This window comes from Mandrillus leucophaeus, unplaced genomic scaffold, assembly GCF_000951045.1.
Source record: "Mandrillus leucophaeus isolate KB7577 unplaced genomic scaffold, Mleu.le_1.0 Scaffold191, whole genome shotgun sequence".
Taxonomy (NCBI): Eukaryota; Metazoa; Chordata; class Mammalia; order Primates; family Cercopithecidae; genus Mandrillus; species Mandrillus leucophaeus.
Genome location: NW_012101932.1, coordinates 4,235,512 through 4,252,597, shown reverse-complemented (window position 1 = coordinate 4,252,597; position 17,086 = coordinate 4,235,512).

The window sequence follows — 17,086 nt, the reverse complement described above, 5'->3', positions numbered from 1 at the left end:
TGAAGAACATTCAAAGAGGTAAAGTGACTTCTCCAATGTCATATAATCAGTAGTAATTGTATTGGGACCAGAATTTAATTTTTTTAACTCTAGATCTCACTTAAAAAAAAAGAAGAAGAATCACAAACCAACCTGCTTCTTTCCTCTTTTTTTCTGTTGACTAATAATCTAATTAATCCAAATAATACCCATACCTTATCCAGAAATGACTCTGCAAGTTAGAATATTATAACAAAAATAATTTTTTTTCTGGACCTAATGAATAAAATCAACATGTTCAGAGTTTAGACTGTACAAACTAAATTGACCATAACAGAAATTCAAAATAGATGACTAAACTACAATGACTTATTTCTAAAAAATTACTAAAAATGTTAACAATAAAATTCTAGTGGCAAATAATTTTTGCACTAATGCATGGAAGGTCCAAGTCAGCAACAGTGAAAAGGTTTATGACTATGACAACATCATTTATTAGAAGACTGCTCACAGCAATATATCTGATGAGGAATTAAGGATGGGTAAAGCTGCATTCAGTGAAGGAGTGTTTCTTTGGCTCACTTTTACTTTCATGATAAACGTCTCATGCTATTCAGACATGGAATATTTTAAACAGTATTTCACTGCCCTATAATCCTTCTTCATTTAGCCTTGTTTTCAAGGTACTTAAAAGGAAGTGACAACACAAATCTCATTCCTGTCTCTAGCTGAATATCTTTTTCATTCTTTTCTTTCTGTGCATAAAATTTCTTAGGTAAATATAACCCAGAGGAAATAGGTGCATCAAAGGAGACAAATTCTGCTAGTTTGGGGCCTTTTGCAAAACAGGATTGCTCTCTTTGAAAACAGAATGTCTAGAAGACAAGAGGCCTTAGGCCAGGCCACCTGCTGGGCAGGACACACAGGGCACAGTCGGACGGTTTTCCATTGCCACTGGCAACCAGAAAAAACATTTTCTACCCAACTGCTTTCCCTTTGTTACAGCAGTTTAAATGGTGGCACAGCCTTGCTTTCAATAATGGCCAAGGCTTTAAAAATTACAAGACATTGTGATGAAGGCTAGTTTAATCCAAGTTAATTATTTTAATTAGACACAAATAAGGTCCTGGTAACTACATTTTTATGCCATAGGTCGTCTGTGTAATGATAAGTGTCAAAACTTTTATACAAAGGAAAGAGTGATGACAAGACACAGAATCTAAACCCTAAAACTGGGAGCCCATTTTTCAAGAAGTTTACCCTACCAACCAAGTTTTTCTTACAAAATCCAAATTTATTTTTTATTTTGGTGGATGTTTTAGTTTGCTGAGGTTGCCACAACAAAATACCACAGACTGGGTGGCTTAGACAATGGAAATATATTTTTTCACAGTTTTAGAGGGTGGAAGTCCAAGATCAAGGTGTCAGCAGGTTTGGTTTCTTTTGAGGTCTCGCACTTTGATTTGCAAATGGCCACCATCTCACTGTGTCCTCACATGGCCTTTCCTCTGTGCACATACATCCCATGTGTCTCTTCCTCTTTTTATAAGAACAACAGTCACAGGATTAAGACACCACCCTTATGACCTCATTTAACTTTTAATTGACTCTTAAGTAGGAGGAAATGTGATTTTGCTGGGGCACTATCTAACTCTGGCCTGATGTCTAAATCGCCCAAGTGTCCTATACTTTGAATTCTTCTGAGGTTGAAAAATTCAGCTGTTTTTGCACCCTAAGCTGAAGCAATTACAAACAATGACTATAAAACTGAAGAAATAAAAGTAGGCAGTAAGCAATTTATGGGGAGAGATGAAATTAACTGTGTTGCCTCCCTACTCAAAACCAGTATTTCAGAAAGCCTTAAGTCAGCAGTCAGTGCACTGAGCAGCTGGCAGAATGAGAGGACAGAGTCCATTTAGTAAAAGACACGTGTCACTGGCTGTGAGTATTTAAACATGAGACTGACTTGAAGCAATTGAACAAGAAATGTACTGCATTTTGGAGACAATTATAGTGCCCCTCTCAAAAACAACCCCCCAAACAAATCATTCAGAAAAAAAAAAATATGTGTGTGTATACACACACACACACACACACACACACACACACAAAAGCCTGGAGCCTGATAAGGAGTAGCTAGGCTTTAATTTACAGCCACAGCAGGTAGGCTTCAAGAAATGAGCAGCTCCCAGCACTTTGGGAGGCCGAGACGGGTGGATCACGAAGTCAGGAGATCGAGACCATCCTGGCTAACCCAGTGAAACCCTGTCTCTACTAAAAACTACAAAAAAACTAGCCGGGCCGGGTGGCGGGTGCCTGTAGTCCCAGCTACTGGGGAGACTGAGCCAGAAGAATGGCATAAACCCGGGAGGCGGAGCTTGCAGTGAGCTGAGATCCGGCCACTGCACTCCAGCCTGGGCGACAGAGCCAGACTCCGTCTCACAAAAAAAAAAAAAAAAAAAAAAAAAAGAGCAGCAGTCTTATGCCCAGGTTCACTTAATGCATTCCTCAGATGTGGACAAGAAAGAATCTTCCTTAGGGCAGAGCCAGGAGGTTCGGTTTCAGGGACAACTGAAAAGGAGAGTATATTAGTTTTCAGTGCTGTTTAACAAAATACTGCAAACTTAATGGCTTAAGCAACAAACATTCATTAACACAAACATTCATTAACACACATTTTCTTTGGGTCCAGAGACCATGGATGGCTTAACTGGGCCACAATCAAGGTATAGGCTGGGCTGCATTCTCATCTGGAGATTTGATGGGGAATGAATCTGTTTTTGATCTCCCTCAGATTGTTGGCAGAATTTATTTCTCCATGGCTGCAGGACTGACAGTTTTAGTTATTGCTAGGGTCTGCCTTTAGCTCCTAGAGGCTGCTTACAAGTCCTTGAAATGTGGGTTTCTTCAACATGGCCATTTAATGACAGCTTGCAACAGAGACAGAGGACACTTTTGCTAACAAAAGTGGAGCTTATAAAATGTAGTGTAATCATAGAAGTGACATTATTCCATCACATTTGCTATACCTATCCTTTTGGCTAGAAGCAAGTTGCAGATCCTTCCTACATTCAAGGGAAGAGGATCATAAAATGGTGTGACCACTAAAAGGCAGGGATCATTGGGACAGCTTTATAGCCTATCTGCCATAGAGAGCCTTTCCACAAAAAGTAACAGGGCTTTCAGATGGTCTAAGATGTTTCCTTCACCATTAGGGTGTGCAGTCTTTGCTTTTCCTGCCCAGCAAAATTTGATAATTGCTATGGATCAGAGACTATTGCATGCTTTCTATTAGGCAAAACTGCAATTACTTTTGCACCAACCTGATATTTATTTCTTTATCGAATTGAGGAAGTAGCTTTATTTATATCATGTTGTTTTTTCTCTACCGTTTTGTAGTGGGTACATTGAAGGCAAATACCTTGCATTTTAGTTTATAATCATGAAACCATTAGAAGCAACTCCAGAGATCCTAGAATTGGAGCTGGACATGGTATTGGATAGACTTCAGGGTTGCATCTTGGGCATGGAGTGGATATATTCCATGAATGGATAAAATATGAATGTCTGTCTGGGTAGCCAAAAAGGCAACTACGTTGAAGAATATTAGCTTTATGCCACCAGATCTATTCTCATCATCCTCTTCTCTGATTTTTAGCTTTGCCCATAGAATTTATCAAGAAGACAATAAGTAACCATTACAAGTTATTAATCAGGATTGCTACATGTCCTGTAATGCACTGGGCCATCCTGCACAACAAAAGGTTGTCCCATATTCCTCATGACTTTTGAAGTGTTTCCTCCTATATTCATGTGTATGAAAAACCTGTTTACAATATCTAACCCTGGGTTAAAAATAACCTCAAATATTTTTGCATGGTTTTATATGCACTGTCTTATCCAAAAGTGCAACTACCACGTACATTAAGAGATGATTGGGTGTGGATCTTTACCAAGAGTAGGTTATCATGTCAGAAAATCACATCACTGATATTAATGCTCCTTGTGTATTTAACTTGCTGGTACTTCTTTAGTCTGTACTTCTGCCACTTTCATGATATTCCAAGCATAGAAATAAGTATTTGACTGTTCCATTATGTCTTACAGTGTAGTCATGAGCATATGGAAATCCATAATACAGACTATTTCATCTTCACTTTATAGGTTACATTGAAATGTATTTGTGAATATAGATTATGTTATCTAGAAAGTTAATCTCAGGATAAAAAAAGTATTATAAAGTATTTTTTATAAAAAGTAGAAGCATTGGACATGACAGGGTTGAAACATACTGATTTAAGTAAAAGGTTAAACTAAATGTTTGTGGCAATTAGTGGGTAGAAGTTAGGGATGCTTTCTTAAAATGAATATATTAGTCATACAAAATAAAAAATTGTTTCATATCCTGCATAACTTCAAAATGTATCATCTTACATTCCTGTAGATAAAAATTCTGTTCATAATTGTGTGATAAAATAAGGGCAGTCTTTATCTCCATAATTTTCTGAGAAAAAAAATATCTTTTATAAATGCTAAAGGCAGAGTTACTATCAACATAACAAAAGCAGTCATGTATTTTGGTGCATGCTTTGTATTGGACACTCTGCTTTACACACTGCATCTTAAGTAATCCTTATCCCAATATTGTTAGTAGGTATATAGCAGTGGACTATTAATCAAATGATGCAGTAAGCACTTCTGTCACTTACTAGGTCATTTGATTAGTAGCTAGTACTGCTTAGGCAACTACTGCTTGGGCAAATCAATTTTCTTGCTTTGTAATCCTCAATTTTCTTATTAATCAATAAAATGGAGGAAAACAATAAATGTAATTCACAGGATTGATGTGATGATTAAATAAAACAATTTTGAAGACAGTATAGTGTAGTAATACTTTGCTAATAATTACAAAGTGGTGAATTTTGAAGATTTGTTTCATTTTCCATATTATATCTTTAATTATAAATTTATATAATTTATAATTTAATAATGTAACTATAATTTAATATATAACTTTAAGATTATTTATTCAATTTTTGTAGTATTCACAACGGAATGACAATGGGCAAAACACACTTATGTTTACACTGCATTATCAGATTTTTCTTCCTCACTTTCTCTAGTATAGACCGTCAACAAAACCATGACTCTAGCCTTGATTTGTAGCATTTGCTTATTTCCATGGTGCGAATACCAGCATAAGAGTTTAAGCTATCAACGTGACATCGTTGAGCTAGAATAGGGAAGAAATGGGCAGTATGCTATTGCACGGTATTTCCATAAGACAGATAAAATAGAGGTAGAGCACAAGTGATATGCTCAAGAGCAGAGGTAACAGTAAAATGTGATAAAATATTTAGGAAATGATGGGTTTTGAATATTTAATTCTTTCATTTTTAATATAACCTTTTTAATTATAGGTTTATATAATTTAAAATTTAATAATGTCTGTATTTAAAAACTGGCTAGCAGAATTCCTGAAAATTTAATAATCAGCTTTCATGAATTGGTACAAGGTGATTCCAGCATGATACTAGTTTTATCTTATGAACAAAAGATTTATATAACATTGAAAAATGAACAATATATTAACAGAATTAAAAAGAAAAACCACATAGCAATCTTATTAAATGACTAAATAATTTGATACAATTCATTATTCATTTATAACAGAAACGCTCAGAAATCCAACATTAAAAGGCAGCCTTCTCGACTTGACAAATAGTGTCTATAAAAATCCTACAGCTTATATCATAGTTAATTGTGGAAAATGATGATGAGTTACTGTAGGGCATGAATAAGTTTATAATAATGTCAACAGATCAGGTCAAAATAGCATAAGATAAGGGCAGAACGATGAGTTAGTTGATGCCAGCCATAAAAAAATTATAAGTTCTAGCTACACTGTGGGAATCTCAAGCTTCATAAAATTAAAATTCATTTGGAAGACATGGACTTAGAAATCCCATGAGGTAGCACTGGAGACTTACATATTAAACAAGATGCTGTCAGGGCACGGTGGCTTATGTCTGTAATCTTAGCACATTGGGAAGCGAGTGGATCACTTGAGGTCAGGAGTTGGAGACCAGCCTGACGAACATGGAGAAACCCCATTTCTACTAAAAACAAAATACAAAATTAGCTGAGCGTGGTGGCACACATCTGTAATACCAGCTACTTTGGAGGCTGAGGCAGGAGAATTGCTTGAACCCAGGAGGTGGAGGTTGCAGTGAGTTGAGATTGTGCCTTTGCACTTTTGAAGAATTTGATTAAGTAGTTTTGCAAACAATAGAAAAATTTAACTTGTTATATCCATAATTTTTTATTTGATAATTGCATAAATATTGTGGCTTTTTAGAGGAATGCTACTTGTTTAATGATAAACAAATGCTAATGTTTCATTAACAAGATAAATATATTAAATAAGGAAGATAGTCCTGAATATTCATGTACATGCAAAAAATCAGATATTGATAATTCCATCAAGAATATGGACAATATTTAAATTGAGGGACACTCATCCAGAAGTAGTCATAATAGTAAATAATGCTTGGAGATCTAATCTAGGACTCTGGCTGAACAGATTATCACATGGCCATTAAATTTTAGTAATATAATTTGTAGAAATTATATGCAAAATATTGAGCATAAAGAACTCAGTAAAAAGAGCATAGGACAAAACAGTGTGTATAATATAGTATTAAAAACTTTATTATATACAGATGTTCAAATGCATTTTTGTTTGGCAGTTTAAATTTTAAAAGTCTATCAGCTAAATACACATCTTTTGTAAGAGTCTTTTCAAAGATTATATAATGGGCTACAATGATCTAATAATACAAACATTTTAATTTGTAATTTAAAAAATCCTGTGTTTGAGACAGAAGTGTCACACTGGAAATGATTGAGAAGTGCAAAACTTATTTCTTACAATTCTGTTTAACTTGGAGACATTATTTTATGGTACAAACCATCAAAAAATCTAAAAAATTCTTATATGTTATTTGTGTGTGCATAGACATATATGTGTGCATGTACACTATATATATGTATATGCATATGTGCATGCATACAGTATTTAAAGGTCATATGCCAAGATAGTAATAGTAATTACTTTGGATTCTGGGGATATATACAATTTAAATATTTTCATTAATAATCTTTAAATTTTTCCTTCAGTTGAAATTTTTCTTCTGTAATTTAAAAAAATACCAAAAAAGCTATAATATTTTTGCAATTTTACGTAAGTATGGAAATCTATCTAAGTGTAAAAAAACATTGGAAAAAATCCCTAAAAGTCCAGTAATAGAGAAATGATTTAATACATTTTGATGTAATTTTCTTAAACCTGTTCAATCATTAAAATGTTAATAGCTGTGATGATAATACACTCGAGTGAAAAATGGTGAATACATCATTATAAATATTTCATAATTTTAATCTTATTTTTAAGCAATCTGTGTATTATCTTAAATTGCATGCATTATCCAGAAGATGTATGAATATTTTCAGTGATTTTTAAGATTTTCACAATATAACTTTGTATTAACCTTAAATATTTTTCTTGTTTTTCTCTGAAAGAGTTATCTTTCTACTTACTTCAAACTCTCCAGCAGCTGGTCAAAATGTACTTGTATTATCACACGTGTAAGATTTTATTGGCATAAATAGTGTTCATCTATATTGCTATACAATAAACATAAAGATAATGCATGCCTAGACCTTGGAAAATGTACTTATTAATATTCAATGATACATTATTTGAATTTCAGTGAAAACCACTGGGCAAAATGATAAATATTTCAGTGGGAATTATCACAGCACATGTCTAATCCTTGGGTGGAAAATGAGAGGACCTTTGAACAGAGGGAGGAAGGAACTTTTTCTGACATGTGAAGGTCTGAGCTCAAAGGCAAGGGGGTCACTTACATCTCTAGGACTCAACATTCTCAACTCTAAATCGAGAGGAGCCATATTAAATAATCTATAACATCCCTATCTCCTCAAACTCTCCAACACTTTCCTATATAGATTGAAAATTGAAGGGGTAAAAACAGTAACATATCATCTTTACAACAATTATGTTAGCTTACTCTTTGTCAATACGCATGGTTACTATGGATATTACAAGGCAGTTGAAAATAGCTTTATTATATTGAATGTGCCATTCCAATTGTATCTTTTAATGTGATTTTTCTTTTTCTTCTTTTTTTTTGAAACATCCTGTCTTGACTTTGGACTACTTTTAAGTTAGGTCATCCAGAAGATAGCAAGCGTTCTGTACTAAAAATGCAGGCGTACTTCAGACATACTGCACAAAAGCAAATATCAAAATAAAACAATCACATGAATTTTTTGGTTTCACAGGGCATATAAAATTATGTTTATACTACATTGTAGTCTCTTAAGTGTGTAATAGCATTATGTCTAAAAATCAATATACATACCTTAATTTGAAGATACTTTATTACTAAAAAATGCTAACAGTAATCTTAGCCTTCAGCAAGATTTTTGCCAGTGAAAGGTTTTGCCTCCATGTTGATGCTGCTGACTGATTAAGGTAAGGTGGCAGTTGCTGAAGTTTCAGTGGCTGTGGCAGTTTCTTAAAATAAGAAAACAATGAAGTCTGTTGCATTGATTGACTCTTCCCTTCATGAAACATTTCTCTACAGCATGCGATACTGTTTAACAGCATTTTACCCACAGTAGAAGTTCTTTCAAAATTGGAGTCAATCCTCTCAAACCCCACCACTGCTTTATCAATTAAGTTGATGCAATAGTCTACATCCTTTGTTGTCATTTCAACAAAGTTCACTGCATCTTCATCAGTAGTGGATTCCATCTCAAGAAACCATGTTATTTGCTCTTCCATAAGAAGCAACCCTTCATCTGTTCAAGTTTATTACATTATAGCAATTCAATTATATCTTCAGGCTCCACTTCTAATTCTAGTTCTCTTTCTATTTTCATCTCCTCTTTAGTTACTTCCTCCACCGAAGTCTTGAATCCTTCAAAGTCACCCATGAGGGTTGGGAAAAACTTCTTCTAAGCTCCTGTGAACGTGTATATTTTGACCTCCTCCCATGAATCATGAGTGTACTTAATTGGAATCTAGAATGGTGAATCTTTTCCACAAAGTTTTCTATTTACATTGCCCAAATGCATCAGAGGAATACCTATCTATGGCAGCTATAGCCTTACAAAATATATTTATTCATCACAAGACTTGAAAGTTGAAATTGTTCCTTGATTTATAGGCTGCAAATAGATGTTGTTATTAAGCATAAAAACAACATTAATTCTCCTTGTACATTTCCATCAGAGCTCTTGGGTGGCCAGGTACATGATCAATGAGAAATGACATTTTAAAAGGAATATTTCTGAACAGTGGTTTCCAATAGTGAGCTTAAAATATTCAGCTAACTATACCATAAACAGATGTGTTGTCAACCAGGCTTTGTTATTCTATATATAGAGCACAGGCAGAGTAGATTAACCATAATTCTTAAGGGCCCTACGGTTTTCCAAATGGTAAATGAGTGTTAGTTTCAATATAAAGTGGTCAGTTGCATTAGCCCCTAACAAGAGAGTCAGTCTGTCATTAGAAGCTTTGAAGCCCGTCACTGACTTCTCCTCTCTAGCTATGAAAGTCCTATATGGCATCTTCTTCCAATAGAATGCTCTTTTGTCTACACTGAAAATCTGTTGTTTACTGTAGCCACCTTCACCAGTGATCTTACTTAGATCTTCTGGATAACTTGCTGCAGTTTCTACATCAGCACTTGCTTCACTTTGCATCTTTATGTTGTGGAAATAGCTTCTTTCATTAAACCTCATGAACCAACCTCTGCTACCTTTCAACTTTTCTTCTGCAACTTTTTAATCTCTCTCAGCCTTCATAGACTTGAAGAGAGTTAAGGCCTTGCTCTGGATTAGGCCTTGGTTTAAGGAAAGTTGTGACTGATTTGATCTTCTATCCAGGTCGCTTATACTTTCTCCGTGTTGGCAATAAGCCTGCTTTGTTTTTTTATCATTTGTATGCTCATGGCAGTAGCAATTTTAATTTTCTTCAAGATCTTTCCCTTCACCTTCATAACTTGTGTAACTGTTTTGTGCAAGAGGCCTAGCTTTTAGCCCATCTCACCTTTCAACATGCCTTCCTCACTAAGCTTAACCACTTCTAGCTTTCAGTCTAAAGTGGGAGATGAGCAACTCTTCCTTTCAATGAATACTTAGAGGCATTTGTAGGCTTATTCCCTGGCCTAATTTCAATATTGTTGTGCCTCAGGGAATAGGGAGAGCCAAAGAGAGGGAGAGAGATGGGGTAATGGCCAGTTAGAGGAGCAGTCAGGGCACACATAACATTGATTAATTAAGTTTGCCATCTTACATGTATGAGTGTTCTTTGTGGCACCCCAAAACAATTACAATAGTAACATCAAAGATTACTGATCATAGATTACCATGACAATTATAATAATAATGAAAAGGTTTAAAATGTTGCGAGACTTATCAAAATGGGACAGAGACAGAAAGTGAGCACATGCTGTTGGACAATGGTGCCAACGGACTTGCTTGATCCAGGGTTGTCACAAACCTTTGTAAAAGTCATATCTAAAAGCTCCACAAATCAAAGCACAATAAAATAAGGGATGCTTGTGTTTGTATGGACTTTAAAAGATCTTCTTAAATAAATGTTGCATGTATCACTTATTTGGAGATGGATACTTCTGCAATGCACACAGAATTTTAGAAATTAAAATTATGTATTATGGTTTAAATATTTGTATTCTTGGCCATCATATTATTTGTATTATTAGGCCATTGTAACCTTTTCTCTGACATGAGAAGATTCTTGCAGTAAGTACCTATTTTCTGCTTAGTGTTCTTTGATTTAAACCATTGAAGAATAATCTATTTGCAAATCTGGTCTGTGAGTCGATTACTCAGTGGGCAGCAAGAGCTCTCCTTCGTCAGTATGAGTTATAAAAATCCTGGGACTTTAGAATTTTTCATTTTATTTTCATTTTGTTTATTTTAACTGATACCTGAAGTATTTTAACCTTTGGTATGGGTTTTATTTTCTAAAATCTGGATGAATTATAAAGAATCTAAGAAAGTCTAGTGAGGAAAAATAAGGGCAATTAAAAATGAGGCTTTCCCTCTCCTCCATTCCTCATATATTCATGTACTTTCAGACACAATAAACCAACCTTTTCTAAAATTGCTCCTATCTGGCCACAAATTACATATGATGGGCGTGTTCATTAGTTTAATGTCAATTCCCCCATTTAACCTGTAAGCTGCATGAGCACAGGAAGTTTTCATGTAGTGCTGTATAGACTGTACCTAGCATAGTGCCTGACACATAATAAGGAAGCAACTAAAAACTGTTGAATAAATGAAAGAAAAGATGGACCTATTAGACAAGCATCTTTTTCAAGAAATGGGAAAGGAATTTTTGTTATATTGACTGAAAAAGGCTGAAGGAAGTCATTGCAATTTCTAGATATTCAACATATTTTCAGCTAAATTTTGCGGTGCTATAATTTATCTTATTTAATTCTTACAAAGACCTCTAAAAGTTCAGTTTTGTTGTTTCTATTTTGTAGATTAGAAAACCACAACTGGAATTTAATAATTTGCCTGAAGTCACTTAGCTAGTAGGAATTTGAATCCATATTTTTCTGACTACAGAGGTGTTAAGAACTAAATTGCGTTCCCCAAAATTCACGAGTTGAATTCCTGCCCCACGATATGACTGTATTTGGAGAGAGAGACTGAAGAGGTAATTAAGGGTGTAGCCCTAATCCAATAGGAAGATCAATTTCTGTTGTTTAAGCCACTTTGTCTGTGGGATTTTGTTATGACAGCCTGAGCAGACTAGTACAAGTGGAGAAAAAGAAAAAAAAAGAGAAAAAAAAAAAAGAAAAAAGAAAGAAAGAAAGAATATAAAGTAACATAATAGCAAAAATTAATTTATTTATATGACTTTGGAGAAGAAAATTGTGGAATCTCTTTCTTTGGACAATTTTAAGATTAGGCTGGGCTATTATTTATCTTGTGTGATTTAGATTTTATTCTTATTGGAGGCAGTGCTATGAATTAGATCATCTATTAAAGTAACTGCTGATCTATGTTTCCAGGGACTAAAAGAAATTTTAAAAGATGATTCTAATCAGAGTCAGAGCTTAATATTAAAGGGAAGACCATTTATTTTCTTTCCATTTTTCTTTTTCACTCTTGGTCCCCTCCTCTGTCTTTTTTCTTCTTCTTCTTCTTCTTCTTCTTTTTTTTTTTTTTCATTATACTTTAAGTTCTTGGGTACATGTGCACAACGTGCAGGTTTGTTACATAGGTATACATGTGTCATGTTGGTTTTCTGCACCCATCAACTTGTCATTTACATTAGGTATATCTCCTAATGCTATCCCTCCCCAAGTCCCCCACCCCCCGACAGGCCCTGGTGTGTGATGTTCCCTGCCCTGTGTCCAAGTGTTCTCATTGTTCAGTTCCCACCTATGAGTAAGAATATGCAGTGCTTGGTTTACTGTCCTTGGGATAGTTTGCTGAGATGGTTTCCAGCTTCATCCATATCCCTGCAAAGGACATGAATTAATCCTTTTTCATAGCTGCATAGTATTCCATGGTGTGTATGTGCCACATTTTCTTAATCTAGTGTATCATTGATGGACATTTGGGTTGGTTCCAAGTCTTTGCTATTATAAATAGTGTCACAATAAACATAGATATACATGTGTCTGTATAGTAGCATGAGTTATAATCCTTTGGGTATATACCCAGTAATGGGATTGCTGGGTCAAATGGTATTTCTAGTTCTAGATCCTTGAGGAATCGCCACACTGTCTTCCACAATGGTTGAACTAATTTACACTCCCACCAACAGTGTAAAAGCATTCCTATTTCTCAACATCATCTCCAGCATCTGCTGTTTCCTGACTTTTTAATGAAAACCATTATAACTGGCATGAGATGGTATCTCATTGTCATTTTGATTTGCATTTCTCTGGTGGCCAGTGATGATGAGCATTTTTTCATGTGTCTGTTGTCTGCATAAATGTCTTCTTTTCAGAAGTGTCTGTTCATATCCTTTGCCCCCTTTTGACGGATTTGTTTTTTTCTTGTAAATTTGTTTAAGTTATTTTTACATTCTGGATATTACGCCTTTGTCAGATGAGTAGATTGCAAAAATTTTCTCCCATTCTGTCAGTTGCCTGTTCACTCTGATGGTAGTTTCTTTTGCCATGCAGAAGCTCGTTCATTTAATTAGATCCCATTTGTCTATTTTGGCTTTTGTTGCCTTGCTTTTGGTGTTTTAGTCATGAAGTCCTTGCCCATGACTGTGCCCTGAATGATATTGCCTAGGTTTTCTTTTGGGTTTTTATGGTTTTAGGTCTAACATTTAAGTCTTTAACCCATCTTTAATTAATTTTTGTATAAAATGTATGGAAGGGATCTACTTTCATTTTTCTACATATAACTAGCCAGTTTTCCCAGCACCCCTTATTACACAGAGAATCCTTTCCGCGTTTCTTGTTTTTGTCTGGTTTGTCAAAGATCAGATGGTTGTAGATGTGTGGTGTTATTTCTGAGGCCTCTGTTCTGTTCCATTGGTCTATAGATCTCTTTTGGTACCAGTATCATGCTGTTTTGGTTACTGTAGCCTTGAAGTATAGTTTGAAGTCAGGTATCATGATGCCCCCAGCTTTGCTCTTTTGGCTTAGGATTGTCTTGGCAATGTGGGCTTTGTTTTGGTTCAATATGAACTTTAAAGTGTTTTTTTTCCAGTTCTGTGAAGAAAGTCATTGGTAGCTTGATGGAGATGGCATTGACTCTATAAATTACCTTGGCAGTGTGGCCATTTTCACGATATTGATTCTTCCTGTCCATGGACATGGAATTTTCTTCCATTTGTTTGTGTCCTCTTTTATTTCGTTGAGCAGGGGTTTGTAGTTCTCCTTGAAGAGGTCCTTTGCATCCCTTGTAAGTTGGATTCCTAGGTATTTTATTCTCTTTGAAGCAATTGTGAATGGAAGTTCATTCATGATTTGACTTTCTGTTTGTCTGTTACTGGTGTATACGAATGCTTGTGATTTTTGCACATTAATTTTATATCCTGAGATTTTCCTGAAGTTGCTTATCAGCTTAAGGAGATTTTGGCTGAGACAATGGGGCTTTCTAAATATACAATCATTCATCTGCAAACAGGGACAATTTGACTTCCTCTTTTCCTAATAAAATACCCTTTATTTCTTTCTCCTGCCTGATTGCCCTGGCCAGAATTTCCAACACTGTTGAATAGGAGTGGTGACAGAGGGCGTCCCCGTCTTGTGTCAGTTTCCAAAGGGAATGCTTCCATTTATTGCCATTCAGTATGATATTGCCTGTGGGTCTGTCATAAATAGCTCTTATTATTTTGAGGTACGTTCCATCAATACCTAGTTTATTGAGAGTTTTTAGCATGAGGGGCTGTTGAATTTTGTTGAAGGCCTTTTCTGCATATATTGAGACAATCATGTGGTTTTTGTCATTGGTTCTGTTTATGTGATGGTTTATGTTTATTCATTTGTGTATGTTGAGCCAGCCTTGCATCCCAGGGATGAAACTGACTTGATTGTGGTGGTAAGGTTTTGGATGTGCTGCTGGATTCGGTTTGCCAGTATTTTATTGAGGATTTTCACACTGATGTTCATCAGGGATATTGGTCTAAAATTCTCTTTTTTTGTTTTGTCTCTGCCAGACTTTGATATCAGGATGATGCTGGCTTCATAAAATGAGTTAGGGAGGATTCTCTTTATTTCTATTGATTGGAATAGTTTCAGAAGAATTGGTACCAGCTCCTCTTTGTACCTCTGGTAGAATTCAGCTGTGAATCCATCTGGTCCTGGACTTTTTTTGGTTGGTAGGTTGTTTATTATTGCCTCAATTTCAGAGCCTGTTACTGATCTATTCAGAGATTCAACTTCTTCCTGAGTTAGTCTTGGGAGGGTGTACATGTCCAGCAATTTATCTATTTCTTCTAGATTTTCTGGTTTATTAATATTTCTAGATTATCTAGAAGTGTTTATAGTATTCTCTGATGGTAGTTTGTATTTCTGTGAGATTGATGTTGCTATCACCTTTATCATTTTTTTTATTGTGTCTATTTGATTCTTCTCTCCTTTCCTCTGTATTAGTCTTGCTAGCAGTCTATCCATTTTGTTGATCTTTACAAAAAACCAGTTCCTGGATTCATTGGTTTTTTGAAGTTTTTTTTCTTGTGTGTGTCTCTATCTCCTTCAGTTCTGCTCTGATTTTAGTTATTTCTTGCCTTCTGCTAGCTTTTGAATGTGTTTGTTCTTGGTCCTCTAGTTCTTTCAATTGTGATGTTAGGGTGTCAATTTTAGATCTTCCCTGCTTTCTCTTGTGGGCATTTAGTGCTATAAATTTTCCCCTACACACTGCTTTAAATGTGTCCCATAGATTCTGGTACGCTGTGTCTTTGTTCTCATTGGTTCCTAAGAACACCTTCATTTCTGCCTTCATTTCGTTATGTACCCAGTACTCATTCAGGAGCAGGTTGTTCAGTTTCCATGTAGTTGTGTGGTTTTGAATGAGTTTCTTAATCCTGGGTTCTAATTTGATTGCATTGTGGTCTGAGAGACAGTTTGTTTTGATTTTCTGTTCTTCTACATTTGCTGAGGAGTGCTTTACTTCCAATTATGTGGTCAATTTTAGAATAAGTGTGATGTGGTGCTGAGAAGAATGTATATTCTGTTGATTTGGGGTGGAGAGTTCTGTACATATATATTAGGTTTGCTTGGTGCAGAGCTGAGATCAAGTCCTGGATATCCTTGTTAACCTTCTGTCTTGTTGGATATCCTTGTTAACCTTCTGTCTTGTTGATCTGTCTAATGTTGACAGTGGGGTGTTAAAGTCTCACATTTTTATTATGTGGAGTCTAAGTCTCTTTGTAGGTCTCTTAGGACTTGCTATATGAATCTGGGTGCTCCTTTATTGGGTACATATATATTTAGGATAATTAGCTTTTCTTGTTGAATTGATCCCTTTACCATTATGTAATGGCCTTCTTTGTCTCTTTTGATCTTTGTTGGTTTAAAGTCTTTTTTATCAGAGACTGGGACTGCAACCCCTGCTTATTTTTGCTTTCCAGTTGCTTGGTAGATCTTCCTCCATCACTTTTTTGAGCCTATGTGTGTCTCTGCACATGAGATGGGTCTCCTGAATACAGCACACTGATGGGTCTTGACTCTATCCAATTTGCCAGTCTGTGTCTTTTAATTGGAGCATTTAGCCCATTTACATTGAAGGTTAATATTGTTATGTGTGAATTTCATTCCGTCATTATGATGTTAGCTGGCTATTTTGCCAGTTAATTGATGCAGTTTCTTCATAGCATTCATGGTCTTTACAATTTGGCATGTTTTTGCAGTAGATGGAACCAGTTGTTCCTTTCTATGTTTAGTGCTTCCTTCAGGAGCTCCTGTAAGGCAGGCCTGGTAGTGACAAAATCTCTCAATATTTGCTTATCTGTGAAGGATTTTATTTCTCCTTCACTTATGAAGCTTAGTTTGGGTGGATATGAAATTCTGGGTTGAAAATTCTTTTCCTTAAGAATGTTGAATATTGGCCCCCACTCTCTTCTGGCTTGAAGGGTTTCTGCCGAGAGATCTGCTGTTAGTCTGATTAGCTTCCCTTTGTGGGTAACCTGACCTTTTTCTCCAGCTGCCCTTAACATTTTTTCCTTCATTTCAACCTTACTGAATCTGACAATTATGTGTCTTTGAGTTGCTATTCCCAAAGAGTATCTTTGTGGTGTTCTCTGTATTTCCTGAATTTGAATGTTGGCCTGCCTTGCTAGGTTGGGGAAGTTCTCCTGGATAATAACCTAAAGAGTGTTTTCCAACTTGGTTCCTTTCTCCCCATCACTTTCTGGTACACCAGTCAAACATAGATTTTGTCTTTTCACATAGTCCCATATTTCTTGGAGTCTTTCTTTCTTTCTTTCTTTCTTTCTTTCTTTCTTTCTTTCTTTCTTTCTTTCTTTCTTTCTTTCTTTCTTTCTTTCTTTCTTTCTTTCTTTCTT